Below are 11,885 nucleotides of genomic sequence, written 5' to 3' on the forward strand. Positions count from 1 at the left end.
TGGGCCAAACGACACTCTTTATTAAAAAAGCCCCTAGTGTCCAGGTACGTGCAAAAATTCTGACGTGGCCACATGCCAAGACGCCAGCCTCCTCCTTGGTTATACTAGAAAGAAAAACCCAGGGGATGTGTAGCAACAAGAGACAGTAAAAAAGGTTTACGCAGGGTCTTAATCTAAAAAGAATCCTTTAGGACGGGTCCCTCCTATACGTCTGCGCCTGTGTCTCCGTTGTGCCGTATCCTGGACGGGCGCCGCACGACGTTCATCTGTAAAAGAGAGGAACTGAGTTGAGAGCGGGTCGTGCCAAGAAAATAAGCAAAGTCTAAAGTAAAATATGGAAGTTTGAGCTTTATTGTTTCTTATTCTATATGCGTGGAGCCCCTTGTGCGGGGGTATATGGCTTCTAGGCCTACATCAATGATGATTTTGCACCGAACTCGTCTATCCGCGTTCGTGGTCTTGAAATGACCTAAAGTTTTTTGGCCGGTGAGGCCATTTTTCTGTGGGGCTGTTAAAGCGGCCGCACTGTCCTCCGCTTAGGGAGGCGCACTTTAGTTCTTTCCCATCAAAGAGATGATGCCTCGTGGACCAGGCATCTTAAGCGTAAGAGATGCATAATGCGGTATTGCGTTAAATCGAGCTAAAGCTTCACGTCCCAGTAGCGCTTGATAGCGACTTGAGAACGGGACGACGTGGAAGGTCAGCTTTTCGCAGCGGAGGTTATCGGCAGAGCCGAATGTGACTGTGAGCCGGAGAAGGCCCGTACAACGGGTGTCCGGACCATGTATTACCCCTTGAAAGGAGGTTTTGCTGTGACGGATTCTTGCTGGGTTTATCCCCATGTGATGTATTGTATCCTGATATATCAGGTTTAGTCCGCTGCCGCCGTCCATAAGGACATTTGAAAAGTTGAGTCCGCCAATTATTGGATCGAGTATCAAGGCAGTCCATCCTACATTCTTGATATTCCTAGAATAATCTAGCTGATCGAAGGTGATCGGTTTTGACAACCAGTAGCAGGATCCTTTGGGGATGGGCCGTGTGGTGCGTACCTTTACAGGCACCGCACGTTTTGTTACGTGAAGTGAGTTCACCGTTTTTACTTCTTGTGGGAAGTTCTTTTGTTTCCTGGTGCTCTGCTGTTGGGGTTCATCCTCGTTTGCGCTTGGTGTGTCGAGCCCCTTGTGTTCGGCATTGAGTCTGCCGGATTGTTTGAAGACCCAAAGTCTCTGTGGGTATGGTTCGCAGGCTTCGCGGGAGTACTGTGTATCTGACATATCCTTTCCAGGATTTTATTTAGGTTGGATGGATCGTCCCTGTTATCCTGGGGGGCGGTTTTTCCTGATTTTGTCGTCAGCCTTTGAATCCGGCGTTGACTGCCATGCTCTTCGGACTTTTGTCCTTAGTCCGGCGACGATCCTTGTTACGTCGCGGTCTTCCGTTTCCATCCCTGGTTTCAGATGTACTTGGGTCGCTGGGGCTGCACCTTGCCAACCAGTTGTCTTCCCCTGCACAAAAGTGGGTCATGAGGCTTGTAAGTGCGGCCATTGTTCTTGGTTTTTCTTGGCTGAGGTGTCTGGCGAGCCACTCGTCTCGGACGTTATGCCTGAAAGCTGCTAAAGCTTCGGCGTCCGGACAGTCGACTATCTGATTCTTTTTAGTGAGGAATCTATTCCAGAACTGCCGAGCTGATTCTCCGGGTTGTTGAGTTATGTGACTAAGATCGTCTGCATCCGGAGGACGGACATAGGTCCCTTGAAAGTTTTCTCGGAAGGCATCCTCGAGTTCTTCCCAGCTTCCAATTGTGTTTTCTAGAAGGCTTTTAAGCCAATGTCTGGCTGGCCCTTTGAGCTTAAGGGGTAGATATTTTATGGCGTGGAGATCATCTCCTCTAGCCATGTGTATATGGAGGATATAGTCCTCGATCCAGACTCTAGGGTCTGTTGTTCCATCATATGCCTCTATGTTTACGGGTTTGAATCCTTCTGGGAATTCATAGTCCAGGACCTCATCGGTGAAACATAGGGGGTGTGCGGCACCCCTGTATTTGGGTATGCCGGATTCTGATGATGGCTTCATAGCGTTGCTTACGAGAGCTTGCTTTCTTGGCCCATAAATGGACCTGACTGGGCCATGATGCGAATCCTTCAGTGGGTCGCATGCCGATTTAGGTGCGGCGCCGCTTGTCGTTTTATGGGGTCGTCCATCCGACCGTGTGGTTTATTCATTTTCCGAATGTGAGGGCTTTAGGGCCTCTTCGTCGAATTCAGGCAGTAGCTTTCTTTTCGGATAGCTTCTAGTGCGGCGACTGTCCCCGTACTTATCTGTGGCATTGATTACCTTGCTCCATCTGATCCGGAGTGCGTCTTCCGCTGTTTTTAGCTTCTGCTTCTGCTTTTTTAGGCTGTGTGCAGTTGCAACGAGCCTCTTATGGAGATTCTTCTGCTCCGTGAGTTTATTCGGCGTGAGGTCGTCTGGAATGCCGTTTTCGCCGGAGGAGGGATGTTCGGTTTCCATGTTGCCCTGTTCGGACGGTTGCTCTAAGGCCTGCCCGTCGTTTACTGGCTCGTTTTGCTCTATGGCTGGGTTTGTGCCGAGGCGGGGCTTGGGTCGGCGTTTGCGCCGACGCCTTGATTGCTTTTCGGGGGGTCGATCTCTCGTCTCCTCCCCTTTTTCCTCGTTGTCGTCTCCCTTAGGGGTGTCCACCATGTACACATCGTGAGATGATGTGGCTGTCCAATGCCCTATGGGCGTTGGTTCGTCGGTATCTCCTCCATCGTCATCCATGCTGTCAATGTCTTCGGAGCCGAAGTCGGGCATGTCGGTTAAATCGTCGATAGTGGCTATAAAGTGGGTGGTGGGTGGGTTTTGGATTTCTTCGTCATCCGCATCCCAATTTTGCTGACCGTAGTTCGGCTAGAGCTCTCCTGACAACGAGAGAGACTTTAGAGAATTCAGGACGTCGCCGAAGGGCGAGTGCTGAGAGATGTCTGCGGCGGTGAACTCCATTATCGGCGCCCGATCGGATTCGATTAGCAGGGGCGCGGGGGGTTCGGAGTCCGGAGTGGAGTCCGAACCCTTGGAGTCACGGGTTGTGCAGGGTGTGGGGCTAGCGTTCGTCTCGATCGCTTTTGGGATCGCAGCCCCTGAGGTGACGTCCAACCGCTCATCCTCGATTGGCGCAGTGGGCTTCGAATCAATGGTCGGAACCGGTGCATGTGCGGCCTTCAAAGCGCTGTTCGGCGGCAGAGCTATATCATGCCCATCGAGACAGTGCGGCGCGGCTGGCTGTGGCTTGAATCTGTCGAAGATCAAGTCCCCGTGGGTGTCAGCCATGTAGTTTAGGCTTCCAAGCCTGACCTGATGGCCAGGGGCGTAGCTTTCGATCTGCTCAAGGTGGCCAAGCGAATTGGCCCGCGGTGCGAAGCCGCCGAAGATGAAGATCCGTCCGGGGGGAAAAGTCTCACCCTGGACCGCATCGTTGCTGAAAATCGAAGGAGCCATCGGGCCTAAAGGTGACGACACAGAGGAACTCTCAATGAAAGCACCAATGTCGGTGTCAAAACCGGTAGATCTCGGGTAGGGGGTCCCGAACTGTGCGTCTAGGCCGGATGGTAATAGGAGACAGGGGACACTTTGTTTTACCTAGGTTCGGGCCCTCTCGATGGAGGTAAAACCCTACTCCTCCTAGATTAATATTGATGATATGGGTAGTACAAGAGTAGATCTACCACGAGATCAAGGAGGCTAAACCCTAGGAGCTAGCCTATGGTATGATTGTTGTGTATGGAGTTGATTCTCTCCTACGGACTACTACCCTCCGGTTTATATAGACACCGGATAGGGTTAGGGTTACATAGAGTCGGTTACAATGGTATGAGATCTTGAATATCCGCATCGCCAAGCTTGCCTTCCACGCCAAGGAAAGTCCCCTCCGGACACGGGACAAAGTCTTCAATCTTGTATCTTCATAGTCCTGGAGTCCGACTGAAGGTATAGTCCGGCTACCCGAACACCCCCTAATCCAGGACTCCCTCAAGGACTATGGTGGAAGGGGGCACCGCACACGGCTAAGAGAACGATCTTAGAGATCAACTTGTGTGTCTAGGGGTGCCCCCTGCCCCCGTATATAAAGGAGCCAAGGGGGTGCGGCCGGCCCTAGGAGGAGGCGCGCAGGAAGAGTCCTACTCCTACCGGGAGTAGGACTCCCCCTTTCCCTAGTTGGATTAGGACTTGGGGAAGAAGGAAGAGAGGGAAGAAAGGAAAGGGGGGCGCCGCCCCCCCCCCCTCCTTATCCAATTCGGACTTGGGGGGGGAGGGGTGCACGGCAGCCCCTAGGCCTCCTCTCCTCTTCCTCCACTAGGCCCATTAAGGCCCATTAGGTTACCGGGGGGTTCCGGTAACCTCCCGGTACTCCAGTAAAATGTCGATTTCACCCGGAACACTTCCGATGTCCAAACATAGGCTTCCAATATATCAATCTTTATGTCTCGACCATTTCGAGACTCCTCGTCATGTCCGTGATCATATCCGGGACTCTGAACTAACTTCGATACATCAAAATATATAAACTCATAATGAAACTGTCATCGTAACGTTAAGCGTGCGGACCCTACGGGTTTGAGAACAATGTAGACATGACCGAGACATGTCCCTGGTCAATAACCAATAGCGGAACCTGGATGCTCATATTGGTCCCACATATTCTACGAAGATCTTTTATCGGTCAGACCGCATAACAACATACTTTGTTCCCTTTGTCATCGGTATGTTACTTGCCCGAGATTCGATCGTCGGTATCTCAATACCTAGTTCAATCTCGTTACCGGCAAGTCTCTTTACTCATTTCGTAATACATCATCTCACAACTAACTCATTAGTTGCAATGCTTGCAAGGCTTATGTGATGTGCATTACCGAGAGGGCCCAGAGATACCTCTCCGACAATCGGAGTGACAAATCCTAATCTCGAAATACGCCAACCCAACATGTACCTTTGGAGACACCTGTAGAGCTCCTTTATAATCACCCAGTTACGTTGTGACGTTTGGTAGCACACAAAGTGTTCCTCCGGCAAACGGGAGTTGCATAATCTCATACTCATAGGAACATGTATAAGTCATGAAGAAAGCAATAGCAACATACTAAACGATCGGGTGCTAAGCTAATGGAATGGGTCATGTCAATCACATCATTCTCCTAATAATGTGATCCCGTTAATCAAATGACAACACATGTCTATGGTTAGGAAACATAACCATCTTTGATTAACGAGCTAGTTAAGTAGAGGCATACAAGTGACATTTAGTTTGTCTATGTATTCACACAAGTATTATGTTTTCGGATAATACAATTCTAGCATGAACAATAAACATTTATCATGATATAAGGAAATAAAATAATAACTTTATTATTGCCTCTAGGGCATATTTCCTTCAGTCTCCCACTTGCACTAGAGTCAATAATCTAGATTACACAATAATGATTCTAACACCCATGGAGAATTGGTGCTGATCATGTTTTGCTCGTGGAAGAGGCTTAGTCAATGGGTCTGCTACATTCAGATCCGTATGTATCTTGCAAATCTCTATGTCTCCTACCTGGACTAGATCCCGGATGGAATTGAAGCGTCTCTTGATGTGCTTGGTTCTCTTGTGAAATCTGGATTCCTTTGCCAAGGCAATTGCACCAGTATTGTCACAAAATATTTTCATTAGACCCGATGCACTAGGTATGACACCTAGATCGGATATGAACTCCTTCATCCAGACTCCTTCATTTGCTGCTTCCGAAGCAGCTATGTACTCTGCTTCACATCTAGATCCCGCCACAACGCTTTGTTTAGAACTGCACCAACTGACAGCTCCACCATTTAATGTAAACACGTATCCGGTTTGCGATTTAGAATCGTCCAGATCAGTGTCAAAGCTTGCATCAACATAACCATTTACGATGAGCACTTTGTCACCTCCATATATGAGAAACATATCCTTAGTCCTTTCAGGTATTTCAGGATGTTCTTGACCGCTATCCAGTGATCCACTCCTGGATTACTTTGGTACCTCCCTACTAGACTTATAGCAAGACACACATCGGGTCTGGTACACAGCATTGCATACATGATAGAGCCTATGGCTGAAGCATAGGGAACATCTTTCATTTTCTCTCTATCTTCTGCATTGGTCGGGCATTGAGTCTTACTCAATTTGACACCTTGTAACACAGGCAAGAATCCTTTCTTTGCTTGATCCATTTTGAACTTCTTCAAAACTTTGTCAAGGTATGTGCTTTGTGAAAGTCCAATTAAGCGTCTTGATCTATCTCTATAGATCTTATTGCCCAATATGTAAGCAGCTTCACCGAGGTCTTTCATTGAAAAACTCTTATTCAAGTATCACTTTATGCTATCCAGAAATTCTATATCATTTCCGATTAGTAATATGTCATCTACATATAATATCAGAAATGCTACAGAGCTCCCACTCACTTTCTTGTAAATACAGGCTTCTCCAAAAGTCTGTACAAAACCAAATGCTTTGATCACACTATCAAAGCATTTATTCCAACTCCGAGAGGCTTGCACCAGTCCATAAATGGATCGTTGGAGCTTGCACACTTTGTTAGCTCCCTTTGGATCGACAAAACCTTCCGGCTGCATCATATACAACTCTTCTTCCAGAAATCCATTCAGGAATGCAGTTTTGACATCCATCTGCCAAATTTTATAATCATAAAATGCGGCAATTGCTAACATGATTCGGACATACTTAAGCATCGCTACGGGTGAGAAGGTCTCATCGTACTCAATCCCTTGAACTTGTCGAAAACCTTTTGCGACAAGTCGAGCTTTGTAGACAGTAACATTACCGTCAGTGTCAGTCTTCTTCTTGAAGATCCATTTATTCTCAATTGCTTGCCGATCTTTTGGAAAGTCAACCAAAGTCCACACTTTGTTCTCATACATGGATCCCATCTCAGATTTCATGGCTTCAAGCCATTTTGCGGAATCTGGGCTCACCATCGCTTCTCCATAGCTTGTAGGTTCATCATGATCTAGTAGCATGACTTCTAGAACAGGATTACCGTACCACTATGGTGCGGATCTTACTCTGGTTGATCTACGAGGTTCAGTAGTATCTTGTTCTGAAGTTTCATGATCATCATCATTAGCTTCCTCACTAATTGGTGTAGGTGTCACAGAAACCTGTTTCTGTGATGTACTACTTTCCAATAAGGGAGCAGGTACAGTTACCTCATCAAGTTCTACTTTCCTCCCACTCACTTCTTTCGAGAGAAACTCCTTCTCTAGAAAGTTTCCGAATTTAGCAACAAAAGTCTTGCCTTCGGATCTGTGATAGAAGGTGTATCCAATAGTTTACTTTGGATATCCTATGAAGACACATTTCTCCGATTTGGGTTCGAGCTTATCAGGTTGAAGCTTTTTCACATAAGCATCGCAGCCCCAAACTTTCAGAAACGACAACTTTGGTTTCTTGCCAAACCACAATTCATAAGGCGTCGTCTCAACGGATTTTGATGGTGCCCTATTTAACGTGAATGCGGCCGTCTCTAAAGCATAACCCCAAAACGATAGCGGTAAATCAGTAAGAGACATCATAGATCGCGCCATATCAAGTAAAGTACAATTATGTTGTTCGGACACACCATTACGCTGTGGTGTTCCGGGTGGCATGAGTTGTGAAACTATTCCGCATTGTTTCAAATGTACACCAAACTCGTAACTCAAATATTCTCCTCCACGATCAGATCGTAGGAATTTTATTTTCTTGTTACGATGATTTTCAACTTCACTCTGAAATTCTTTGAACTTTTCAAATGTTTCAGACTTATGTTTCATTAAGTAGATATACCCATATCTACTTAAGTCATATGTGAAGGTGAGAAAATATATCCGCCACGAGCCTCAACATTCATCGGACCACATACATTTGTATGTATGATTTCCAACAAATCTGTTGCTCTCTCCATAGTACCGGAGAACGGTGTTTTTGTCATCTTACCCATAAGGCATGGTTCGCAAGTACCAAGCGATTCATAATCAAGTGGTTCCAAAAGTCCATCAGTATGGAGTTTCTTCATGCGCTTTACACCGATATGACCTAAACGGCATTGCCACAAATAAGTTGCACTATCATTATCAACTCTGCATCTTTTGGCTTCAACATTATGAATGTGTGTGTCACTACTATCGAGATTTAATAAGAATAGACCATTCTTCATGGGTGCATAACCATAAAAGATTTTACTCATATAAATAGAACAACCATTATTCTCTGATTTAAATGAATAACCGTCTCGCATCAAACAAGATCCAGATATAATGTTCATGCTCAACGCTGGCACCAAATAACAATTATTTAGGTCTAATACTAATCCCAAAGGTAGATGTAGAGGTAGCGTGCTGACCGCGATCACATCAACTTTGGAACCATTTCCCACGTGCATCGTCACCTCGTCCTTAGCCAATCTTCGCTTAATCCGTAGTCCCTGTTTCGAGTTGCAAATGTTAGCAACAGAACCAGTATCAAAAACCCAGGTGCTACTGCGAGCATTAGTAAGGTACACATCAATAACATGTATATCGCATATACCTTTGTTTACCTTGCCATCCTTCTTATCCACCAAATACTTGGGGCAGTTCCGCTTCCAGTGACCAGTCTGCTTGCAGTACAAGCACTTAGTTTCAGGCTTAGGTCCATATTTGGGTTTCTTCTCTTGAGCAGCAACTTGCTTGTTGTTCTTTTTGAAGTTCCCCTTCTTCTTCCCTTTGCCTTTTTTCTTGAAACTAGTGGTCTTGTTGACCATCAACACTTGATGCTCCTTCTTGATTTCTACCTCCGCAGCTTTCAGCATTGCGAAGAGCTCAGGAATAGTCTTATTCATCCCTTGCATATTATAGTTCATCACGAAGCTCTTGTAGCTAGGTGGCAGTGATTGGAGAATTCTGTCAATGACGCAATCATCTGGAAGATTAACTCCCAATTGAATCAAGTGATTATTATACCCAGACATTTTGAGTATATGCTCACTGACAGAACTGTTCTCCTCCATCTTGCAGCTATAGAACTTATTGGAGACTTCATATCTCTCAATCCGGGCATTTGCTTGAAATATTAACTTCAACTCCTGGAACATCTCATATGCTCCATGACGTTCAAAACGTCGTTGAAGTCCCGATTCTAAGCCGTAAAGCATGGCACACTGAACTATCGAGTAGTCATCAGCTTTGCTCTGCCAGACGTTCATAACATCTGGTGTTGCTCCAGCAGCAGGCCTGGCACCCAGCGGTGCTTCCAGGACATAATTCTTCTGTGCAGCAATGAGGATAATCCTCAAGTTACGGACCCAGTCCGTGTAATTGCTACCATCATCTTTCAACTTTGCTTTCTCAAGGAACGCATTAAAATTCAACGAAACAACAACACGGGCCATCTATCTACAACCAAACATAAACAAGCAAGATACTATCAGGTACTAAGTTCATGATAAATTTAAGTTCAATTAATCATATTACTAAAGAACTCCCACTTAGATAGACATCCCTCTAATCCTCTAAGTGATCACGTGATCCAAATCAACTAAACCATGTCCGATCATCACGTGAGATGGAGTAGTTTCATTGGTGAACATCACTATGTTGATCATATCTACTCTATGATTCACGCTCGACCTTTCGGTCTCCGTGTTCCGAGGCCATATCTATATATGCTTGGCTCGTCAAGTATAACCTGAGTATTCCGCGTGTGCAACTGTTTTGCACCCGTTGTATTTGAACGTAGAGCCTATCACACCCGATCATCACGTGGTGTCTCAGCACGAAGAACTTTCACAACGGTGCATACTCAGGGAGAACACTTCTTGATAATTAGTGAGAGATCATCTTAAAATGCTACCGTCAATCAAAGCAAGATAAGATGTATAAAAGATAAACATCACATGCAATCAATATAAGTGATATGATATGACCATCATCATCTTGTGCTTGTGATCTCCATCTTCGAAGCATCGTCATGATCACCATCGTCACCGGCGTGACACCTTGATCATCATCGTAGCATCGTTGTTGTCTTGCCAATCTTATGCTTCCACGACTATCACTACCGCTTAGTGGTAAAGTAAAGCATTACAGCGCAATTGCATTGCATGCAATAAAGCGACAACCATATGGCTCCTGCCAGTTGCCGATAACTCAGTTACAAAACATGATCATCTCATACAATAAAATTTAGCATAATGTCTTGACCATATCATATCACAACATGCCCTGCAAAAACAAGTTAGACGTCCTCTACTTTGTTGTTGCAAGTTTTACGTGGCTGCTACGGGCTTAGCAAGAACCGTTCTTACCTACGCATCAAAACCACAACGATAGTTTGTCAAGTTGGTGTTGTTTTAACCTTCACAAGGACCGGGCATAGCCACACTTGGTTCAACTAAAGTTGGAGAAACTGACACCCGCTAGCCACCTTTGTGCAAAGCACGTCGGGAGAACCGGTCTCGCGTAAGCGTACGCGTAATGTCGGTTCGGGCCGCTTCGTCCAACAATACCGCCGAACCAAAGTATGACATGCTAGTAAGCAGTATGACTTATATCGCCCACAACTCACTTGTGTTCTACTCGTGCATATAACATCAACGCATAAAACCTAGGCTCTGATACCACTATTGGGGAACGTAGTAATTTCAAAACTTTCCTACGCACACGCAAGATCATGGTGATGCATAGCAACGAGAGGGGAGAGTGTGATCTACGTACCCTCATAGACCGACAGCGGAAGCGTTATGACAACGCGGTTGATGTAGTCGTACGTCTTCACGGCCTGACTGATCAAGCACCGAAACTACGACACCTCCGAGTTCTAGCACATGTTCAGCTCGATGACGATCCCCGGACTCCGATCCAGCAAAGTGTCGGGGAAGAGTTCCGTCAGCACGACGGCGTGGTGACAATCTTGATGTTTTACTGTTGCAGGGCTTCGCCTAAGCACCACTACAATACTATCGAGGACTATGGTGGACGGGGGCACCGCACACGGCTAAGAGAACGATCTTAGAGATCAACTTGTGTGTCTAGGGGTGCCCCCTGCCCCCGTATATAAAGGAGCCAAGGGGGGTGCGTCCGGCCCTAGGAGGAGGCGCGCAGGAGGAGTCCTACTCCTACCGGGAGTAGGACTCCCCCCTTTCCCTAGTTGGATTAGGACTTGGGGAAGAAGGAAGAGAGGGAAGAAAGGAAAGGGGGGGCACCGCCCCCCCCCCCCCTTGTCCAATTCGGACTTGGGGGGGAGGGGCGCGCGGCAGCCCCTAGGCCTCCTCTCCTCTTCCTCCACTAGGCCCATTAAGGCCCATTAGGTTACCGAGGGGTTCCGGTAACCTCCCGGTACTCCAGTAAAATGTCGATTTCACCCGGAACACTTCCGATGTCCAAACATAGGCTTCCAATATATCAATATTTATGTCTCGACCATTTCGAGACTCCTCGTCATGTCCGTGATCATATCCGGGACTCCGAACTAACTTCGGTACATCAAAATATATAAACTCATAATGAAACTGTCATCGTAACATTAAGTGTGCGGACCCTACGGGTTCGAGAACAATGTGGACATGACCGAGACATGTCCCCGATCGATAACCAATAGAGGAACCTGGATGTTCATATTGGCTCCCACATATTCTACAAAGATCTTTTATCGGTCAGACCGCATAACAACATACTTTGTTCCCTTTGTCATCGGTATGTTACTTGCCCGAGATTCAATCATCGGTATCTCAATACCTAGTTCAATCTCGTTACCGGCAAGTCTCTTTACTCGTTTTGTAATACATCATCTCACAACTAACTCATTAGTTGCAATGCTTGCAAGG

Source organism: Triticum aestivum, chromosome 2A, assembly GCF_018294505.1.
Source record: "Triticum aestivum cultivar Chinese Spring chromosome 2A, IWGSC CS RefSeq v2.1, whole genome shotgun sequence".
NCBI classification, from domain to species: domain Eukaryota; kingdom Viridiplantae; phylum Streptophyta; class Magnoliopsida; order Poales; family Poaceae; genus Triticum; species Triticum aestivum.